The sequence below is a fragment of the Phoca vitulina genome, unplaced genomic scaffold, assembly GCF_004348235.1.
Source record: "Phoca vitulina isolate PV1807 unplaced genomic scaffold, GSC_HSeal_1.0 scaffold72, whole genome shotgun sequence".
NCBI classification, from domain to species: domain Eukaryota; kingdom Metazoa; phylum Chordata; class Mammalia; order Carnivora; family Phocidae; genus Phoca; species Phoca vitulina.
Window position 1 is genome coordinate 6440391 of NW_022589775.1, and position 22011 is coordinate 6462401.

General features: G+C 43.7%; 1 protein-coding gene across 11 annotated transcripts in view; it reads right to left on the minus strand.

Moving 5' to 3' along the window:
• TIAM1 (TIAM Rac1 associated GEF 1) overlaps positions 1-22011 on the minus strand; it is a 372168-nt gene that overhangs the window by 135688 nt on the left and 214469 nt on the right. For all 11 annotated transcript variants that reach the window (XM_032393263.1, XM_032393261.1, XM_032393257.1 and 8 more), the window contains one exon: positions 4739-4917. The gene's annotated coding sequence lies outside the window, so the exon portion shown is untranslated. The remainder of the gene's footprint in view (positions 1-4738; positions 4918-22011) is intronic.

The window sequence follows — 22011 nt, forward strand, 5'->3', positions numbered from 1 at the left end:
AAATTCCTGGCTCTGATAATTTACTATAATTATTTAAGAGGCAACCATTAGGGGAAACTAGGTGAAGGCCACATACTTCCTCTGTACAATGTCTTGTGAATCTGTAATTATTTCAAAATTTAAAAAACAAAACCTTAAATAACTGAAATATTCTGGTTAAATGAAATTTTTGTTTAAAAGTGAGAGTTCTTTGGAGGTGCCTGGGTGGCTCAGTCAGTTCAGTGTCCAACTCTTGATTTTGAATCAGGTCATGATCTCAGGGTGGTGAGACCGAGCCCCACATTGGGCTCCTCGCTGGGCATGGAGCCTACTTAAGATTCTCTCTCTCTCTCTCCCTCCCTCTGCCCCCCCTCTACTCATGTACGCGCGCGCGTTCTCTCTCTCTCTCTCAAAAAAAAAAAAAAGTGAGAGTTCTTCTAAATGAAACATTTTAAATCTGTTTTTACAGCTGAAAGCCATCTAAAACATTCTAATATAGTCTCAACAAATTAGGCAATAAAAAATAAGCATGCCTTGGGGCACATGGGTGGCTCAGTCGGTTGAGCATCCAACTCTTGATTTCAGCTCAGGTCATGATCTCAGGGTCATGGGATCGAGCCCCACATCAGGCTCCCTGCTCTGAGGGGAGTCTGTTGGAGATCCTCTTTTCCCCTCTCCCTCTGCCCTTTCCCCCATTCTCTCTCTCTCTAATACATAAATAAATCTTTAAAAAAAATAAGCATGCATTGAGCATCATCTAGCGTCTCTTATCAGGAAATACAAAGTAAGCACAGACCAGTGGTCCAAAGGGAGGTTAAACAGAGAGGTAGAGCTGATTAACTAGGGATGGTGCTTCTGTCTAAATAAAGTAGTAAACAAAACTGAATTGCCAACATCTGGTGCCAGCCAAGATGGAATTAGGCACTAGGACTGACCTTTCTCTGACTGATAAAAAACTAAAAAACTTGGGACCAGAGGAAAAAGCAACTACCCAAAGATTCCAAAGTGTAAGCACAAGCATGCTGTGTGGGGAAGTCAAAAACCTAAAGAAGCCACTCATCCAAGAGTGGGTTTCCTGGTTTTCTCTCCCAGTCTTCCGTGAAAGTACACCTCTGACCTCCCAGTACACCTCTGACACAGGCAAGAGAGAACTCCTACGACACACCTCGTTGTTCTGGCCAAAGAACCAAGAAGAGTGGTCCCGGCCACCCAAAGAGTGAGGGGAATCTCAGAGCAAAGAGAGGTAGAGAAGCAAATCCACCAGTGCTGTGTATAAATCCACACAAGTCCCAGGCTCACCCCCCTCAGATGCACTTGCCTCAGACTGACCCCAAGCAAGACAGCAGAGGCTTTGGGAACTGAATTATTATATAAAACCACAGCCCACCTCCCAGACTGCCAACCAGGTGGCCCATGTGTGGGACAAATCCAAAGATGCCCAGCCAAGACTGAGAGATGGAACTGACATTGGAGTCATCATCCACCAAAAGGGAAACCCAACTTGTGATCTGGACTTAGCAGGTTGACCACCTGCTAAAACAGCAAAAAAGAAAAACCATCATTTTCCAGATGATTTTAACAGGACCTCGAGTCTCCCAATATGATACTTAATATGTCCACAGTGTGTTCCAAAGAACACAGAAATTCTAATCACTTCTCCAGAGAAAAGGCAATCCATAGATGTCAATCCTAAAGTGACCCAGATGTTGGAATAGCACACAAAGACTTTTAAAGCAGCTATTACATGGTTGAAACTGCAGGCCAATGTGTTCTGGGACTCATGCTAGGAAATGTATGCAAAGTGCACCCAAATTCATCAATGAAATGGGGAAAAAAAATTCTTCAATATTAAAATTTTTTTCTTGGGTGCCCGGGTGGCTCAGTTGGTTAAGCGTCTGACTCTTGATTTTGGCTCAGGTCATGATCTCAGGGTCATGAGAGAGACCCCACGTCCAGCTCCGCACTGGGCATGGAGCCTGCTTAAGATTTTCTCTCTCTTCTCTTCTCTCCCTCTGCCCCCTCCCTGCCGCTCACACATGCGAGCTCTCTCTCTCTCTCTCAAAAAAAAAAAAAAGTAAAATGTTTTTCTTTAGGAACTTCCTCTCCAAAAAATAAAATAAAATAAAGCAGCTACTATAACTATGCTCCCTGAGTAAAGGTAAGCACTCTTGAAATAAATGAAAAGCTTAACTGCTTGCAATGTCCACACAAAATCATTATGAACATCAATTATACAGGAGTAGAGAAACAGAACACAAATAAAAAAGAAAGGCAAAACCTGAATGATCCAAGATAAATCATGCAAGCTGTGTTTCTAATCACACTGATGTTACGTTTTCTTCGTATTACATGAGAAAACATTCCAGTTAATAGAAAACCACCCCATGGGGCACCTGGGTGGCTCAGTCGTTAAGTGTCTGCCTTCGGCGGCTCAGGTCATGATCCCAGGATCCTGGGATCGAGCCCCGCATCGGGCTCCCCGCTCTGCGGGAGGCCTGCTTCTCCCTCTCCCACTCCCCCTGCTTGTGTTCCCTCTCTCTCTGTGTCTCTGCCAAAGAAATAAATAAAATTAAAAAAAAAAAAAATAGAAAACCACCCCATGTCTAAGGTCTCTGGGCAGAGAGGAACAAAGAAAAATACTCTTATAACTTCAGATTGTTCAGAGGGAAAAGAGTGAGAGAAAGAAGATACAAAGGAAACTGGAAATAACCTCATCATTTCTTTTCTTTTCTAAATTTTAATGCTAATGCTTGAGAACTAAGGAGCCTATATGTTTATGGTCCAGGAAGTCGAATTCCCTAGATGAGACCAGCAGTTGGAGCAGTCCCCCAAACAGACAGCAGAGAGATCCACCCTTTCCCCAGCCTTTCCATTCTTTGTGATCCAAGCCCAGCCTTGTGGGTCAGCCTGCCAAGGCTTGCCCTGTTCAGAAGTAGATAATCAAAAAAGATCATTCTACTGTAGGGTCAAACGTCACTGGAGCAAAACTCTTCTTATTCTCAGAAGTAAAAACATTTGAGATGCACATCCAAGAAAATGGTTTTGAGCAGGTTAAAATTTTCTTTAGGAATATTAATAATATGTTCACTTTCTCTCTCTCTCTCTCTCTCTCTCACATACATACACACACACACACACACACACACACACACACACACACACACACACACACACGCTAGACCTGTAGAATAATTTTAAAAGCAACTATTCTGGATAGAGTGATTGTGGGTAATTTCGATTTTTCAAAACTTACACCTTTTTTTGGTATTTTCTAAAGTTTCTGCACTAAACCTGTAATTCATTTTAAGGAAAGAAAAATAAATAAAACATGTTAACATGTTCTAAGTCGCTGGGTTTTTTGGATAATTGAAGAGAGTGAGGATGTGGGCACTCTGCTGACAGCTACAACAAACGACTCCAAACCCAAACTCAAAACAGATGGCTGGGAAAAATTACCTAAGGTAAAGAAAATACTATCTAGCTTGGATTTAATCATGCTTGCTCTACATTCCAACAGCACTTCACTTGACCTCTTCACATGGCGTCGGCTGCGTGGTTATTTGCACACTGACACACTTGTCTCGCTTTGTATGGACCCCCTTCCCACCTTATTATAACGGCCCAGGGGCAGGGACCATGCCTTACCCATCCCTGTCTTGGTTACCTAAATATACTAATGTCTTCACACAGCTCTCCTCAATAGGAGTGCTCCTCATGCAGACCCCCTTATAACAAGGGCTGTTCAAATATATAAAACATTAGAGCTCATTAGGGGGCCCAAGCTGACCCAATTCATATCACATTCAAGTCAAAAGTGAACTACTAAAGCAAGGTTTCTCAGTCATCGGTAAGGACATTGTGAAATCCAAGCATAAGGCATTTAATGATGCACATAAATTGTAATTATTAATAATGTAATTTTTCACTCCCCTGAGGTATTTAAAAACCTATTAAAATAAACATAATGATCACCCTTCTATGACTTGAAAACAGACCTCCAAATCTGCAGGAGAAAGGATGAAATGTATTTATTTCAAAGTTAAATTTGAAGCGAAAATCACAAGACAACAGATTGCAAATTTAAAATTAGCTTCTAGTGGGAGGTCTTGGTTTCAAGCCTGTTTTTTCTCTACTGAAGGCTGAGCTTGAAGACAGGGGTGGGGTAGGGGGTAGGGGGGGAGCTAAGATTAAACTGAGACAAAGTTCTGAAAGTTTTTGCTAAATCTTTACAAACCCATGAAAAGTGTTTTGCCAAGTCACACGCAAATACCCCTAACACAAGAGACTAAACAGGAAAGTTTTGCAACAAATAAAAGATGATCTTTGATTTAGAAAGATTATTATTTTGACTGTATTTATTTTGCTTTTTAAAGATTATCCAAACCAGAAACAAAATATATCATTGTTTTGAACTTAAGATTTTGCAGCTAGCTTTGTCTTTTTCAAACATAATCCAATATAAAGATGGTGAAGCTCAGGGATAAATTTAAAAGACCCTGAGGGCAATTCACAGGGGGAGAATAGATCTCATAGGTACCGGCTTTTTCTTTTCTTTTCTAAATTTTAATGCTAATGCTTTTGAATTCTTAGATGGGTGTAACCCTAATCCAAAGAAGTGGTTCCAAATTCTTTTTCCCACGAGCTACATGCAACCCAGCAATTCCAATTACACTAAAATATATCTGTCCCACCACTTTGGAAGCATTTCCATTAATTCATGTGGATGTATACGGGCTCAAAACTACACATACAAACCTACCTTACAAGGCAACAGTGGTTCCCAACCCAACTTGCCCGAAGAGCACTGTGGCATTTAGATACTGAGATTGGGAATGGCGTCAGGATGAATAGTGGCAGGGACTCGGGAGAGGTATCAGCACCCGCCCCTCGGGGAGGCCATCATGGTCTCATCTGAGTCTCGGAGGATGTGCCAAAAACCTGCAGAGGACAGAAAAGAGAAAGGAAGTGGTCAGCCAGAACACAGAAAATGGGCTTTTTCCATGGAGCCCATTCTCCTCAATTCTCCAACATCCATTTTGTGTGTGACACCAAACCCCAAATCAAACAGTGCAACCTTTAGCTACAGGTATAAAGCGCAGGCATAATCAGATACATAAATACGTGCAAGCATGTCTATATTTACGGTACGAACCAGTCCTACAGACTTTAAGTTATCATTTTCCCCTATTTCTAGGGAGAACCACAATGGCTAACAGAAACCGGTTACTATGGAATGATTTCCATGGCTCCCTCTTCATCTTTAAAAGGTCTCAATGAACAGAGATAATCAATAAAAGGAAATAAGAGAGTCTCGGTTACTACCAAAGCAGAGCTACATTTACGACAGAAGTTGAAGAAAACGTTAAAAGACGGTAAAACAAAACACCAAATACACAGAACTCATCGCATACAAGTTTTCAGCTGGCCAAACATCAAATTCAGAGGAGGCAACTTGTGAAGAATACATACAGAAAAGAATTTAGTGAAATATCTAAACTGTTACTTAACACAGAGGATAAACAGACAAGGACAGCTCCAGGAACAAGAAGTATGAATGATATTTTTTTTTAAGGGAAAAAAAAAAAAAAGCTTGCCTTCTGAGATGAAACTGCAAATACTAAGGAAGAAAGGAAGAGAGACTGGGGGTTCCTTGGGGGGGGCTGCACCTTATCACCCTCCTCCCCACACTCGTCTTCTGTGGGGCTACCCACTGCCCCCACCCATTGCTGGGGGGTTCCAGCAAGGTGAGGACCCAGGGCGCCCAACGCTTTGAACAGGAACACGGAGAAAACTGCCTACTTTGTGGAAGGCAGCCCACAGAGGCAGTAAATAAATAAATGCACACATCCGCAGAGCACAGAACAATCAGTGAAGTTGCAATTCTTCCTTATCTCGGAAAACGTGCTATTTAACCTGAAGTGGGTGACTCATGCTTTTCAAGGAAGGAAGCACGCATCCTCAGCAATACCCCATTATTACCCTACAATGCGTGCCCTTTCCATAATTCCCCCACTGCTAGCTTGTTCTCTCTCTTTTCCTAGGCATCCTCCTGAAGCTGTTCTCTGCGAATTTTCAGATTTTCAAAGCAGTTCCTGAATTGCCTAGGAACTGGCAGAAATTAATAAGCAAGAGCCCATTTATATTGAAATGGACTCATTACGGTGCCCTCTGCCAATAATTTGCAAGGCTGGATTCTTGCTGGCAAATGGGGGCCTGCAGACGGCTGCCCTTCCACCTGCACCACAGAAGCTGGTAACACATTTTCTTAGACTTTAAAAGAAGTACGTATTCTAGCTACCAGAACTACAAGTTTTCTCCATCTATAGCCTTCTAATTCCTGAGTAGAAGAATAATGTGGGGAAGAAGACGAGAGTTATGGGGCATTATTTATAAAACATTGCAGGAAAACAAAATTGAGCTGTATCTGGTAGAATTTTTGTCTGATCTGGACGTGGGGGAAAATTTCTCCCCATGACCCCGGCTGCGGAATTGACCCGTGACATGGATGAATGAAGAGCCTCATCTGTGTTCTTTTGCAAGCAGCAGATACACTGTGGTTGCAACATGCCAAGAAGCACTCATTTTGCCTGGAGTGGTTAGCTCCACCATGGCACCCGAGAACGATTACAGTACTCTGAGTTTTCTTCGAGAACTGCAAGGAATTCAGGTTCAACGGAAGTCAGCCAGGCATCAAGCTCGGTGCTGGGGGTTTGAGCCTCCGTCCTACTGCATATGCATCAGGTCAAATCTTGACCTCACCAGTCACCTGCAGGGTGATTTGGGGGCAAACTCTACATATCACCCCTCTCCAAAGAGAATAGTTCCTAAACCACTGGGTTATTACGAGCACTAAAGAAGATCACGTACGTTACATGACTAGCTTCGCGCCTACCCTGTGGTCAGTTTGCAATGAACGTTAGCCATGATTTCACCTTACTTAGCATTTGTAAACTGAAAGAAGTCTGCTATAGAAAGCCACTGTTACTGGGGCTTCCTGAAAACAGGATGCCTAACTCATTGAAACTGGGTCCGTGTTATAAGTGGGATGACACCAGTCACCTTAAATTTGTTGCGGGGCAACCAGGGAATTGACTGATGCAGCTGGAAGATGTGATCCACCCGATTTGTCACAGCACACACACCACTCTGACGCAATCCGGCAATACCAGGGGCCTGCTTACATTACACTGATGGGGCCTGAACGCTGAGTGTACCACGTTTTTTAATCTCGCTCTGATTCATCGTCAACTCCTGGAGTCCATTGCTGTGTCAGGTGTCAAGCAGTTTTCACAGGGAAGTGTGCATGCTGGGGGCGGGGGGAAGGAATTACCAAAACTAATCTCTGGCTTCATGTACCTGCAAAAATTGACAAGGCTGAGGGGTCCCATGGCCCCAACCTTCCAGTCTGAGGTGAGCTGATGTCAGAAATACTGTGCCCGTGACAGCTGATCCATAGCTTCTCCTAAAAAGTCTGCCAGACCAGAACTTTCTATTTCACCTTCAAAAAACACTCCCAAGGAGCGTCCTGTCATTTTTAAGTCCCCGCAAGTTCCAGAAACCAAACTATATAGAGAAAGGGGTATTGTACTTGCCCTCAAAATACCCAAGCTCCTGCACCAGGCTCTCTTACTTATGTGACCTTGGGCAAGTAAATGATCTATTCTGAAACTCAACAGGAAAAATGAGGATGTAAGATTATCTACCTTACTTACCTACCTAAAAAGATTGTTAAAAGACAGAGAATCAACATGAAACGTTACACAAAAACTATAAAATGCTACATAAGGATGTTAACTTTTACTCTGTTCATCATGACTTCAGTGCCCAAAACTGTTCCATAGTTAATGAATTAATGAGAATCAGGAAGGTCCCCCTTACCTTGAACCTTAAAAATGAGGAGCAGAAGGAAGGAGGCTATAGAGGTCTCAGATCAAAATCCTGAACAAGTCAGAATCCTGAATTTTAATTTTAAATGTAATAAGCACCAAAAAAATTAGTTTTTAGTATTCATACTTAGTCTAAAAATCAGTATTGGATAGATGGATGGATGGATCTGCGGCACTGAAAAATTTTACATGGTTCAGAAATTAAAGAAAATTCACTGGTCATCTTTTTTACATATTTTTTAACCATTACTTTATTCAACAAAGGATTCAGTAGTGAGTGACTTTCAAAAATGTATAATCTAGGGGCGCCTGGGTGGCTCAGTCAGTTGAGTGTCCGACTCTTGGTTTCGGCTCAGGTCATAATCTCAGGGTCATGAGATTAAGCACCACATTGGGCTCCATGCTCAGCACAGAGTCTGCTTGAGATTCTCTCTCCCTCCCCCTCTGCCCCTCCCCCTGCTCATGCATGCACACTCTTTCTCTAGAAAATAAATAAATAAAATCTTAAAAAAAAAAATACATAATCTAAAATAGAAGAAATTACTAACCTCAAAAAACCCAAAAGAAACCCAAAGGATGATAGAGAGAATAAGGGTAACCATGCATACCCTATCAAGCTACCCAGCCAGTTGCATTTATAGTAAGCTTTATAATAGCCAACTCAAATTGAGAAAACATGGCAGTTGTATAATTCACAATTCCTAATCAATTGCTCAGAAGAAGGATGAATGTTCTTGGTACCAAGATCAGACAGAAATTTCCACGGTGGTCCTCTGAGGTCACTGTGATATGATAAGCAATGTTCTGGACCATACCCTTCCACATGGGCTCAGTGACACATTTCACATGGATGTTTCTTCTTGAAAATTGATTTAAAAAGAAAATCACAACTCAGCAACAGAAGTTCTGAAGAAGTAGGATACTGCTGAAGAGCAGAGAGGCTACATAATGTTCCAGGAAATTCTCCTTAATCACTCTTTGCTCTCCACAGAGTCCTGAGGGGTGGTAAGCTCTCTGGCTCATGCCCAAGTATAGCTGGGTCATGCTACGGGATGACCACCCTCATCTGGCATGAGGACAGGGTTCCACCAGGGGTGAGCTTGTCCACTTTGTGTGAAAACTGAGACTTTAGCACAGAGAAGAGGTGCCATGCCTTCCCTCCCAGGAGAACCACGTGATGATTCAAGGTAGGACCAGAATTCTTAGCACAGATGAACGGGCTATGAGGGGGTTCCAAATTCCTATTCCCTAAAGTATGGATGATGTGGCTTTGGCCCAACTGTGTTTTTGAGACAGGTAAAAACAGACACCCATATCAGCTGCACAAAATCCCTGAAATTTCCCATATCCCAACACTCCACTAGTTTTGAGCAATGCTACTTCCCACTAGATCCAAATGTATCCCAAGGTAACTGAGGAAACATGTTCATAGAACGAGTATTTTCAAGCCAGCTATAAGTCAAGAAATCTCTACTAAAATAATAACTTTTAATTTTAGCACAGTGAATCTTTGAACATACTTAACCAACAGGTTCGGCGGGGACAGACATTACCATATCTCACAGAAGTAAAGTCAGTGTGTTTCAAAGTGAAGTAACATGTTCTACCCCGACTCAGCACGCTCTACCATTTATAGAATGCTTACTATCTGCCTGGCAGAGTGTCGGTGGCTTTAGGCCAAAATACTCTTCTAAGTTTCCCTCGGTTCTTGGTGTTTATTGTTGGACGCTGGCTACTGCCAATGCATGTAACTCCAACATTGCATCACTCGCTACAGAGCTCCCTCCCAGCTTCGTCCGAGAGAGTCTGGAAATTGCCAGTCCCAGCGGGCTGTGTTACACAGCTGGCCATCAAATCTCCCAAACACCCCCACGGCCTGGCCCAACAAGGGCTCAGATGAGGCCCGGCTTACCGAAATGGATTTAATAGCTTTCTCAGGACAGACCATGAGAACCATGTAATTTCTCAAAAATCTAAGTACCATCATTCCCACTAAGAAGCCGTGAAGCTACCCAACACTTGAGAATTCCACCCAACATTCCAAGAGGAGTGACCACGGGCTCCTTGCTCCTAAATTGTCAGTTTCAAGTTTGAGTCATGTCACAAAAGCATGCCCATGTCGCTGCGAGAGAGAATGGAACGTTTGATCCCCAAAGAAAACGGAAGTGGGGCTGACCACGGTTAAGTGCTAACACTGAAATCTGTCCTCGAGCATTCCACCATGCTGTGGCTAAACTTAACTGGGTGTTCCCAGGGAGGGGACAGTGGGAGAGGACAGTACTGCGTTCAAAGTGATTCCACACCTCCCGTGAGACAGCAGAGTGCACGAGCCTTAAACTGCACACCAGAATTACCTCCTCCAAAGCACATCAGTGCCTTAGTTAGAAGAGATTTCAAACATCTTTTCCGGAATCATGTCACCCAGGTCCCTCTTCTTGGGCAGACCTGCCTTATTCCCACACCAGCGGTACAGAAGCCTCCCCAGGCACAGGAAGAAGCCTCGGATCCCAAACCACTGGGGCCAATGGGTGTGGGTTAGGGCAGCTCTTCTTTCACGGTGAAAGACTACAGCTCCAGAGGGGGAGTTTGGTTCTAGATCTTTCTGGCTTTCCATGCCTGTGGTATACAGCCTGGAGACTAGGGGTGTCTCTATCCTGAAGGACACAGCCTTGGGTGAGCAGTTGAGAGGAAGGGAACGCTAAGAGCAGAGACTCTCAGACTCAGCAGCTGCTGTCTGCCTCCAAGACCTTCTCCGGGCCCTCCCCGGTGACCCAGCGGTGTGAAAGGGCAACCTGCCATTTCCATGCTGGTCTCCAACCCCTACAACCTGGACTCTCCCTTCACCTGTTCTCTCGCTGAGCAGCCAGGAGGAAAGTCTTTCTTCCCAAAATGTAATCGAGCTGTCAAGGGGTCCCTCTTCTTCATCAGGAAGCAGAGCAGGATGTGGTCACCCCAGCGATTTGGTTCCATTTGTCGCCATCCAGGTCCAACAGTTCCCTGACCTGGAGCCACCTCTCCCACGCAGCAATGGGAGGGCCACTCTGTGAGCCAGGGAAGAGCTCCCTGGGGTGAGGCCATGCCCCCCAGCAGCCCGTGTGGCAACTACGCCTGCCAGCAACGGGCTGGGATTGCCTTTGACAGAGAGGAGAAAGAAAATACCACAAAGGGCCCTCTGGAGACGTTACCAGGCTGGGGAGCCCCAATTTCACACTGTTGGTCCCTCATGCTTGAGCCTAAAGGGCCCATCAGAAAGAATCACGCCCTCCAGCTGGTAGCTGCTCCTTGGTTCTCTTCCTGCTGCTGGGGGTATTTGTGTTGGCAAAAGGCATGCATGATTCAGTAAACCAGACACTAAGGTTGGAGAGGAAGGAAGGGAAACTAAAAATATGTATGTGTGTATATATTAGATTACCAAGATAATTTAGTAACCAAAACTCAATGAGCAAGTATGATAGCTGGAAACACAGCTGCCCTACAGAAAAAGGGACACTGTAACGGGTCCTGGGCAATGCCACTGGTAAGAGGATATTAGGAACATCAATCCTGATACGTGTTTAGGGGGTAACAGAGAATATTGATCAAAGACTGAGGAAAACATTTCAGTGCAGCAAAGAATCTTCTACTTCAATGTCAAATAAGATGATTGGTGACAAATTTTTGTGGCTTTGGCCACAAAATCCTCCCAAGGATTTTCAAAGTGGGGTTGATTCTTTACCTGTAAGTCCCCATCTTCTAAAAAGGAAGAAACTAGGGGCGCCTGGGTGGCTCAGTTGGTTGAGTGTCCAACTCTTGGTTTCAGCTCAGGTCATGATCTCAGGGTCCTGGGATCGAGCCCTGCGAAGGGCTCCACATTCAGTGGGGAGTCTGCTTCTCTCCCTCTCTTTCCCTCTCCCTCCACCCTTCCCTACTCGATCTCTTTCTCTTTCAATCAAATAAACAAATAAATAAAATCTTTTTTAAAAAATAAATAAATAAAAATAAAAAGGAAGAAACTAGGGCTCACTCATGAGACAAGAGTGAGAGGTTAAGGTTCCATAGGCCTAGCATCCCAAGGCAGTCCCAGGCTACTCAGCCCAAAATGCTCTTTTACTCTCTCATTTTAAAGTAAAAAAAACCCACTTAAGATGACCTCAATTTTTTATTTGCAAATCACCTCCAACTCTCTTTTGCAGTTATAGAATTAAGACTACACGAGCTCCAGCAGGTAAAAAACACAGTTCCTTATTTCACTGAGTCTAAGAAACACATTTTTCACTTTGAACATCTCTGAAATTAAATGTGCCTTACAGTCACGATGGTGCAGTTTGGTTTCACTGGTGCCATTTTCTTTCTGAGTGGTACATAAAATAGTGGTGGGCCTTACGATTGGTAGCATATCTTATGAAATAGAGCGTATAAAAGTAGATCTTAAATAGTTATGCTTACGGCTATCTAAAAACTGCTTGTGAACTGTTTGGCAAGAGTCTACGTAATTTTGCTGACTGCTACCAACAGTTAACCCCACCAACATTTATTGAGCACCTACTGTATGTCCAGGATGAGGAAAGAGACCATTTGCCTTATGATGCCCCAAATCTGAGTAAACGATGGTCACCTATCCACTCAGAGACAGGGCTGTCAGGGCTCATCTGGCATTATTAATAGTGAATGATAAGAAGAAATAGGCTAATTCTGCCAGAAGAAGCTGTCATTTGAACCTGGTCCTGATGGGCTAATAGAATTGGCTTAGCTTGTGAGGATGGGAGGAAATAAACAGGGACAGGAGGGAGTATGCAAAAAAAAGGGCGGGGGGGAGAACTTTCCAGGAAAAGAGCAAAGGCTCTGAGAGCTGAAAGCATCAGTCCAGTGTTGTAGAGAGGTAGATGCACGGAAAGGAGCTGGAGATGGTAAAGCTAAAAAGATGGGTTGGGGCTATGGATGCTACACAAAGGAATCAGACATTATGTGTAATGGAGTATGTGATGGGATGCTATTAGCAGAGGTGTGCAATCCAGCACTTCTCCCCAGCCCACTCTGGCTAGCAGGGAAGAGAAGGTGGAGGCCAGTTACAAGGAACCAATCAGGCAGTGATGGGCTGGAGATAAGGTGGCCTAAACTGGGGCAGTGAGAGCCTTGAAGTAATAAGGACGACAGGCAGAATCCCCAGGACTCAGTGGCCACGTATTTACTGTCAGAAATGAGGAGGGAAGGAGAAAAAGGGAGAGATGCTTCTGAAGTTTCTAGTTTGATAACTGACAAAGAAGGTGACAATAACACCTTCCACCATGAGGTCAAAAATGGAGCACTCGATTCCAAAGTTTTATACTTGAGAGGTGGGAATTCATTGTGATCCTACTAGAAATGCAATGTCCCTTCCATGTAAGCACAGAGTAACCAGGGTTGGAACACATTAGCAGGGCACTGGAAGGAAGGAAGGAAGTAGGTGGAAGGGAAGGGAAGGGAAGGGAAGGGAAGGGAAGGGAAGGGAAGGGAAGGAGGAAGGAAGGAAGGAAGAAGGGAGGAAAGGAAGAAGGAAGGAAGTAGGTAGGTGGAAGGGAGGGAGGGAGGAAGGGAGGAAGGGAGGAAGGAAGGAAGGAAGGAAAGAAAGAAGTAGGTAGGTGGGAGGGAGGGAGGGAAGGAACATGACAGGGAGGGAGGAAGAAAAGAAACCCTGCCAAAAAGCCTGGATCAGGAAGGATTTATGGAGACACAAATATTGGCCAATTCCATCGTATAATCAAGAACTTTAAACACACACTCACACACAACCTCTGATGACCCGTGAGAGGCCAGAAGTTTAAACCATTATCTCAACCACGCCTTCTATTGACTCAGCCAATGGCTATAATAATAAATGGAAGAAATAGCATCAATAATTTAACACAAAAATAAAATGCGGCCTCAGGCTCAGTGCCATGAAGTTAAAATGTAAATCAGATTGGAGTTCAGCCCCCAGAACTCTCTAGGTCCTCAGGACACCCACCACGCTCCTGACTCGCCCTGAGATTGGGTTTATCACTTAACTAAGATCGCCGACTCCACGGCTGAGGCTCCAAAGTTGTACACATCACAGTGAAATGCATGTGGGCCGCACACAGCAGCGCACCAGACCCTACTGCAAATGTAGCATCTGGGGACAATCGCCATCCCTTCCACGTGTGAGTGAAACCGGAAGCTGACGGCAGGCTTCAGGCCACCATCTGGTTACGCCGGAGAACCCTGGGGGTACGGCGTGTGACAGTGGGTCCAGAGCCATGGCAGGAAAGACATGGACTCACTTTAGGGCCACAAGCAACTCAACTCAAGCCAACCTTCCTGACCATCCACCTCTTTAAATGGAGTGGATGGTCTAGAAGTTTCTGTGCTCCTTGCCCTTGAAAGGAAGTCCACGTTTCTTTAACCTGCTTAATTAAGTTAAAACCTATATCATAATTGGAACCATCGTGAGAGTCTCTTTCCAGTAAATTCATGATTCAATTAAGGCAAGAAGTGCCAGTGAGTTTGGCCCCAGAAATGCAAGATGGAACAGACCAATCCTTACTTCAAACGCTGGTGTGAGATCTTTTTGGCTGAAGAACGACCAACATTTATCCTAACTGAATTAAAAATTGGGAGGGAAATAAAAAGCACATGAAGTGGCTGCAGACTTGATTTTTAAAAGTAGAAGGGAAAAAAAAAAAAAATCAAATGACTTTTTTATGACTACTCCCTGTAGTCCAAAGAGGATAATCAGCCTCTTTCACATAAAGACGGTTCCTGGGAAACCATGGGAACGTCTCTGAAACAGTGATACATCAAAGTCCCCATGCAGAAAAACCAATACATAAAATCGCAAAGCAAATCTGTTTCTTGTATGACAGCCACTAGCTGAAAAAGCTTGACATTCATTGCCAAGTAATATCTATGAGACCACACACAAAGCGAGCAAAACAGACACCAGCCTGCCTTCTTAGAACTAATGAGTACACTCCTGTCCGAGGCACTAGTGTGCAAATGGTTTTATGGGCATCCTCACTCAATAAGATCGTTCTGAGCACGCCCATCTAAAACAGGATGAGTGTGTATCATCGCTCATTTAACTAACGTGTAACTTACATACATGGGCTATTGTTCAAATGAATGATGCACATTTTACCTTTCTGTGTATGTTAATAATGTGCATCACTTATGTGAATCAAACAGAAATAGGCAAAAATTTAAATGCACATGATAGACAGAAATATAAATTCTGAAATTTCCTTCTCCCACCCTAAGGAAAGCATCTCGCGTATCCACGTGACATTGAAGACGGTTGCCGTTGCACAGAGAAAGTTGATCCAGAAGCTGAGAAAAGACGGTGTGTGGAAAGCTCACAGGAATGCCTCCTGCCCCGGCCACATGACCCCGGCTTGAACAAAACCACTTGGAGGACCTATTCCTTCCCCCTCTCCCTTCTATCTGTCTTGTTCCACCTTGGTCCAGGCTTACTGTTTCCCCTGGGGGCATGGTGGACAGGTGGGGTATGCAAGTCGCAAGAGAACTCTCCAGCAGCAGAAAAAACATCTTTATGGTAAATAAATAAATAAATAAATAATCTTTTAAAAGTTTTAAAAAAATAAACAACAACAAAAACTATCCCCAAATCTGTGGCTAATGTTAGTTTTGTAAGCCTATTTGACAAATTCCTCAGTTTCCCCGTCTATACAGTTCAAATTTTCCCGACATCTTAGCCTTCTTGTGAAGCAACATCACAGCAATGTCAAAATCTCCCAGAATCTTCAGGAAGAACTTCAGCTGAGAACTTGAGGCTGCTCTGAAGTTATGGGCTGACAGGACTAGCTCTCACTGGGGGCCATTACATGGTGTTTCCTACAATCAAGACGTTGGTCAATATCCCTTCACTGGTGCTTAATAAAACGATGCCATGTGTAGAAAAAGAAAATGATACAGGAAGGAGGGACTCATTTTTGCAACCTGCTGATCTCCACCCTCCACAAGACAATACAATGACTGGCCAAGAGGCAATAAACAAAAACGAGTCTGCAAGCATGGCCGCATTTTTTGGTGTGGGGGATCTCAGACAGAGCCAGGATAAGTAGCCAAGAAATATCACTTACATAGTCTGGAAGACAAAAAAAAAAAGGCCAGCAACAACAACAACACACAAAGAAAAATCATTTTTGAAATAGTTTTGAATGAAATTTTGGTCCTCCTAGGTGGTAAGAAAAGGTTTCATCTTCTGGAAGAAATCCCCATTCTGTCTGGCCAGCTTCCCACCTGGAAAACCACTGGTAACTAAAAGAGCTCTCACTTACAAGTTCAAGTGGCCGTGGCCTCCCATCAGTATCTGTCCCCCACCAAACCACGGTTCCTTGCCTTGGATTCCATGCACTTTGCAGGTATGCCTCTGACCCCAGCTGTAGGTCCTGCCCATAGCCTTCTACCAAATTCTCCATATGGAGAATTTTTCTCTTTAATAAACTCACTTCCTTCCACGCTCCCCACTACCTGAATCTCGGTCTTCAGCACACATCCCTCTTTGTAACCCCTTTCTGGATCCCTCCATGGGACTAACCAGTGATAGTTCAAATTTGACACACTATTTAGGGTCAAAACCTTCCACACTTACGATTCCTCCGAGAAGGTAACATTGATTTGTCAATGTAACACAGACTTTGGATTCAGTCAGATCTAGCCTTCAGCTGCCATCTAATGTCCTTGTGACCTTGAGCCGGTCATCTAACATCCCTGTATATCGCTTTCTCCATCTGCAAAATGGGAAATTTGCCTTGAGGGTTTGTGCTGAGGATTGAGGCAATGTATCTGAAAATACTCTTCCTTAGTATTTCTTTGGGACTTCACGAACTTTCTTTCTTTCTTTCTTCATGAAATTTCTTTCTTTCGGTCTTTTCCTTCTTCCCCTCTTCTTCCTCCAAAGTCCCTGAAGTACTCTCTATATCCCACTCCTTCTATTTCTATCCTCCAACTTAGGTCTCCCTGCCTTTAATCCCCATACCTAATACCCCTCTCTGCTGCTCACTCAGTGCATTCATCACTGCAAACCCCAACTAACCCACATTCAAGATGCACATAATGTCCTTCCAGAATCCAGTCCCTTGAATCCCTGCTCTGCTACCTGACGTACAAAGACCCCTGGCAAGGCCAGCAGAGAGAAGATCCATCGGGATAAAGGGGCATCTTTCTGAAGAGTCACGTTGACTCAGATTTACTCAGGAGGTTAGTGAGGGCAGAGGAGTTGGGGCAGGTTGATAATGGAGTAAAATTTTAAATGTCTATGATTTTTTTAAGGTGAAATACCCATCTTTTCCCCAAAATAAAATGGCACATGGAGTGGTTGGAAGTTAATTCTCTTTTTATGTTGGAGTGTTTTATTGGAAAACTGTGCAAAGCTCTGGTCTTCCAAGACCTGCTTTACCACTTTTCTCCTCCGAATCCCCACAGTTACCAGCTACTGGAACACTTGTCTTAATCCGTCTCTTCTAAGAGAATCATCAGCTTATTACTTTTTGACATGGCGGTCCATGGCACTCGTGTCCTGTGTTAGGGTTCTCTAGACAAAGGGAACCAACAGGATGCAAATGGATGGATGGATGATGGGTAGATGGACGGAGAGACAGATATTTTAAGGAATTGGTTTATGCAATCGTAGGAGTTGGCCAGTTCACAATCTGTGGGGCAGACTGGCAAGGTGGAGACCCAGGGGAGAGATGATGCTGCTGTCTTGACTCCAGAGGCATTTTGAGGCAGAATTCCTTCTGTCCAGAAGACCTCAGTCTTTACTCTTACAGGGCCTTCAGGTGATTGGATGAAGCCCATCTACACTATGGAGGATAATCCACTTTACTCAATCCCTACTGATTTAAATGCTAATCATATCTAAAAATTACCTCATAGTAACATCTACACTGGTGCTTAACCAAACAACTGGGCACCACAGCCTAGGGTTAACATATAAAATTAACCATCACATGCCCACAGATTTTTTTCTCCAGTACCTAATGGCATCAATGTCAGCCAAAGGAACAGAAAGAATACAGATTATTCCCCCACAAATGTTTACAACGGTCTATCCAGCAGGTGCTCTTGACTGACCCACCAGATTTGAGGTCTGAAAGAAGATCTACTTGGAGGTGTTCCTGGTAGCCCCAAGCTCCAGGGCATGAAGGGGTCACTGAGGACATCACTTTCATGATGTCACCTTTGCTATATATTTCTAAGAACATTTTTTTAAGGTTTTATTCTTAAGTAATCTCTATACCCAACATGGAACTTGAACTTACACTCCCGAGATCAAGAGTCGCATACTCTACCAACTGAGCCAGCCAGGGGCCCCTGTCATATATTTCTAGATAACTGCATCCCTCTGAGCTTATGATGGTAGCCACCATCATCAAGAATTATGGTTCTTTTTTACTTTTTTTACTTCAATATGGAAAACTGTATCAAAACATTATTTGCAAACTGGAAAACACAAATACACAGGACCCCACTCCTAACCCTCTCCCACCGCCCACCGCATAATACATAAATTATGGCGGTCCTGGGTACACAAGCTTCCCCGGGGTGACGTTTCTGCTCTAGCCCTGGATGTGAAATCACCACCCTCTCCCACCCCTCAGCCAAGACTTCAAGCACACAGCAGGGTAGGTGTGGGGAGGTGTCCCCAGCATGTCCTCAATTCCAATGCAGCTGGGCTTGAAGTTGAGCTTGAAAACCCAGTGATGGGGAGGAGGGTCGGAATGATTGTTCAACACCCTCCTACGCCCTGCTCATGACTAATGCATCACACTGGGAAAGCAAGTCCTCTGAGCTAGCTGGAACTGACAGGTCCACATTTAAACCAAACCAACCCTCAGAAGGCTCAGGCGTCACTACGGCTCTCCCAAGCCCTAAGCATGCCCCCTTCTGAAAATATTTGCCTTGAGAGAAAACAAGCTGAGAGAGTTGGTTTGGGCGTCCTAATTCGGCTCTTCCATAGGGTAGGAAGCTTGACTTTTTCAAGGACCAAACCAAAGAACACTCACAGTAGGTAGGCAATGGATAGTCCTCTGTGAGCGCCAGGATAACTTGACAACTTGGGGCAAATCACTTAATTTCTCTACAGCTTCATATTCCTCCCTCAGTAAAATTCAGCCCCTGGTGGGAGCGCCTGGCTGGCTCAGTGGGAGGAGCATGGGACTGTTGATCTCAGGCTTGTAAGTTGGAGCCCCCTGTGTTGGGCGTGGAGATGACTTAAATAAATACAACTTAAAAAAAAAAAAAAAAATTCAGCTCCTAATAAGCACTTCCAAAACATGGGCTTTGCAGAAGAGGGAGCTGTTGGGGGTGGGGGGATATAATGGCAGGGGGTATTATGTTCATAATCAATGTAGGGATTTGCTTTTCCAACAGTGATTTTCCATTCAAAATAGCATCCCTGAGAAGGAGGGGATTAATCAAGTGTATTCATTAACTAGGGCTCGATGACCAAAATAATACCAGCCTTCTGGTTCCACCCATGTCTCACTTGAACAAGCACAGGGAAGCGGGGACTGTGTGTGGCCTGAACTAATGTTGGCACCAGGGGGCCAGCTCCAGAGCCACCTGCTTTGTTCTGTTTATCTCACTCCGTCCCCACACTCACAGGAACAGACTGCCATCTGTGCTGTTCCCGCTGGGCTCAGTTTTCCATAAAGGTAAATAAGATCATGACGTTTCTCATCTAAAAAAAAAATTCCTCCGATCATTACTTTAAGAGCTCCATCTCAATTCAACTCAACCCAATTCCATGAGCGCCTTCCCTTGGCTGGTTCGAGATCTCACAGGGATACGAAGATGGGGAAGGCTTCAGGCTCCTGAAACAGCCGTAAAGATCCTTTTGCGGGGGGGGGGGGGGGGGGGGAGATAAAACAAAAACCAAAGAGTGCAATGTAAGACCCCAAAACTAAGTAGCTACGATGAGCTCAGAGTACATGAAAAATGAAGGTATGACTTAATAAAATTCTTTATGCCAACAGGATGCTCATGTCACCAATACACTTTACAATGAAATATATGCTCTTCACAGGGCAAGGTAAAAAAAAAAAAAAATACACACAGATTATGAAACTATACACAATAGGACAGGAGAGCAGTTTAATGTGACTGATTTTTTTAAGCTGAGTGTTATGATTACTCAGGGGAAAAAAGGTGATGATCATTTTGGTATCTGAATCTAGAATTGGAATACTGCTTAAATCCTTAAAAAAGGAAACATTCCTAATTGTAAGGGACATATCTATTGTCTAGAGCATGAAACTTGACCATGATCACAAGCCAGGTCTGCATCCTCCAGAACGTGGTGTGCTCATTTCTCAACTCCACACTGTCTTCCAACATTTGTACACAGTCTACAGAAACACAGGAAATGCTCATAGATGCCTGAAGAAAAATGCATTCCATGGTCAAAGGAGGGAACTCGAGCTCTTAGAGTGAAGAATTGGATTTCACTTTTTTTTAACCAATTGTTTCCCGAACTTTCTGAATCAGGAAACCTTTTTTTCTTTTTTTTTTTTTGGTGGAATATCTATTAATGGCCTGTGGGACCTTGAGTATTCTGTGGGTTATTATTGTGGGGAACCATCTAACAAAAATGGGCTCATTTTTATGACTATAGATCCAGTCTTCTTGCCAAATAAAGAGCCAAGTCATCAAGGTGTTTACTTAATTGGCAGCTCCAAGTATCAATATCATCACCAGCACTGCCCACATGGAGCAGTCTTCCCTCTCAATTTCCTATGTTCCTTTATCCAGATCTCTCCATCAACCATAAAGCAGACCATGAGAAAGATAATAATGACTAACCAGGCATCATCCTTGGCTCTTAGACTTCTTACTCACTTGGCATGGGTCAGATCCATGCCAGGGTTCATGTGCGTTGGGGTGGGGGGTATGCACACAGGCCCACGTGTGTTATGGGATAACTGCAGTATGTGCTTTAAAATAAATTAAAAGAAGGACAAATAGCATGTGTACCCCCTTTTTTATAAGGCCCGGTATATATGAGTCAGAGAAAGAAACAAATACATTGCTCTGCATGAAATACCTATTGCAGGAGGGAGGTACATGTGAACAGGAATACGAGTTTTGCAGGTGATTTTTATACAGCAGCAATACTTACATTTGGAGTTAGCAGCTTCTTCCCACTAATTAAAACAAAAATCATCAACAACCAGGAGCCAAAATTTCTAATCGTGGGCTTGTTTTGTTTTCAACACAGGGCATCCAGACTCCTTTAAGACGTAGCAACGAATCGTTCAAAAATAATTGGTAATACATTATACTTATTTAATCCTCGAGAAGACTCCACCATCTCCCTCTGGGGCTCAATCAAAAATAAATCTGCTCCGTGCTTCTCAGAATGAAGGAAAACACAGTCACGGTTTTCAAGGAGTAAGCCTGGCCACGTATCCACGCCACCACCCTCCCCTGCTTCCATGACATTTCTGAGAATGCAATTAACTGCTGACATTGGCCCAAGCTTCAGGGGAGCAAACACTAAACCTGTCGACTGTTATTTCTTGTTGGGGCTTGTGCTGTTATTTACGTATGTTCGATTTATAAAATGGGAGTTTGTCAGCTTCTTTTGTTTGAACTTGACACAATGGGAAAAGCCCTTAAGGGTTAATTATTAATCTCAAAATGATATCTGAAACAGATAATGAACAGGTCTTGAGTAATTGTGAAAGACACCCAACAGCATCAGTCAAAATAAGGACTGTTCCCGGACAAGAGTCCTCTCAAGCTCAACTGCATTTTATTAGCCATTAAGTGACTGAGACCGAGAGATTAGTGCTCAAAGAATGGACTTCAGAGACAGACTCGGGTGGGAATTTTGCTTCTGCTACTGAATACCTAAATGGCTGTGGAGAGTTCATTCACACCACTAAGGCTCAGTCTCCTCACTGGTAAAATGGAAATAGTAAGAGTAAATGGAACAATCCATCGGAAACCACACGACCTACTGTCTGGCCACAGAAGTGATAAACAGATGATAAATGTGGGATCTTTCATTATATCCAGATATTGATTAGTAATCGTAATCTCTAGGCTTCTGTACCATAATTAGAAATTTTCAAAAAAATAAGCAAGTATGAAAAAACTGTCTGTGAAATTAGTACCCGAATGTATGAAATCTCATTCCTTACTG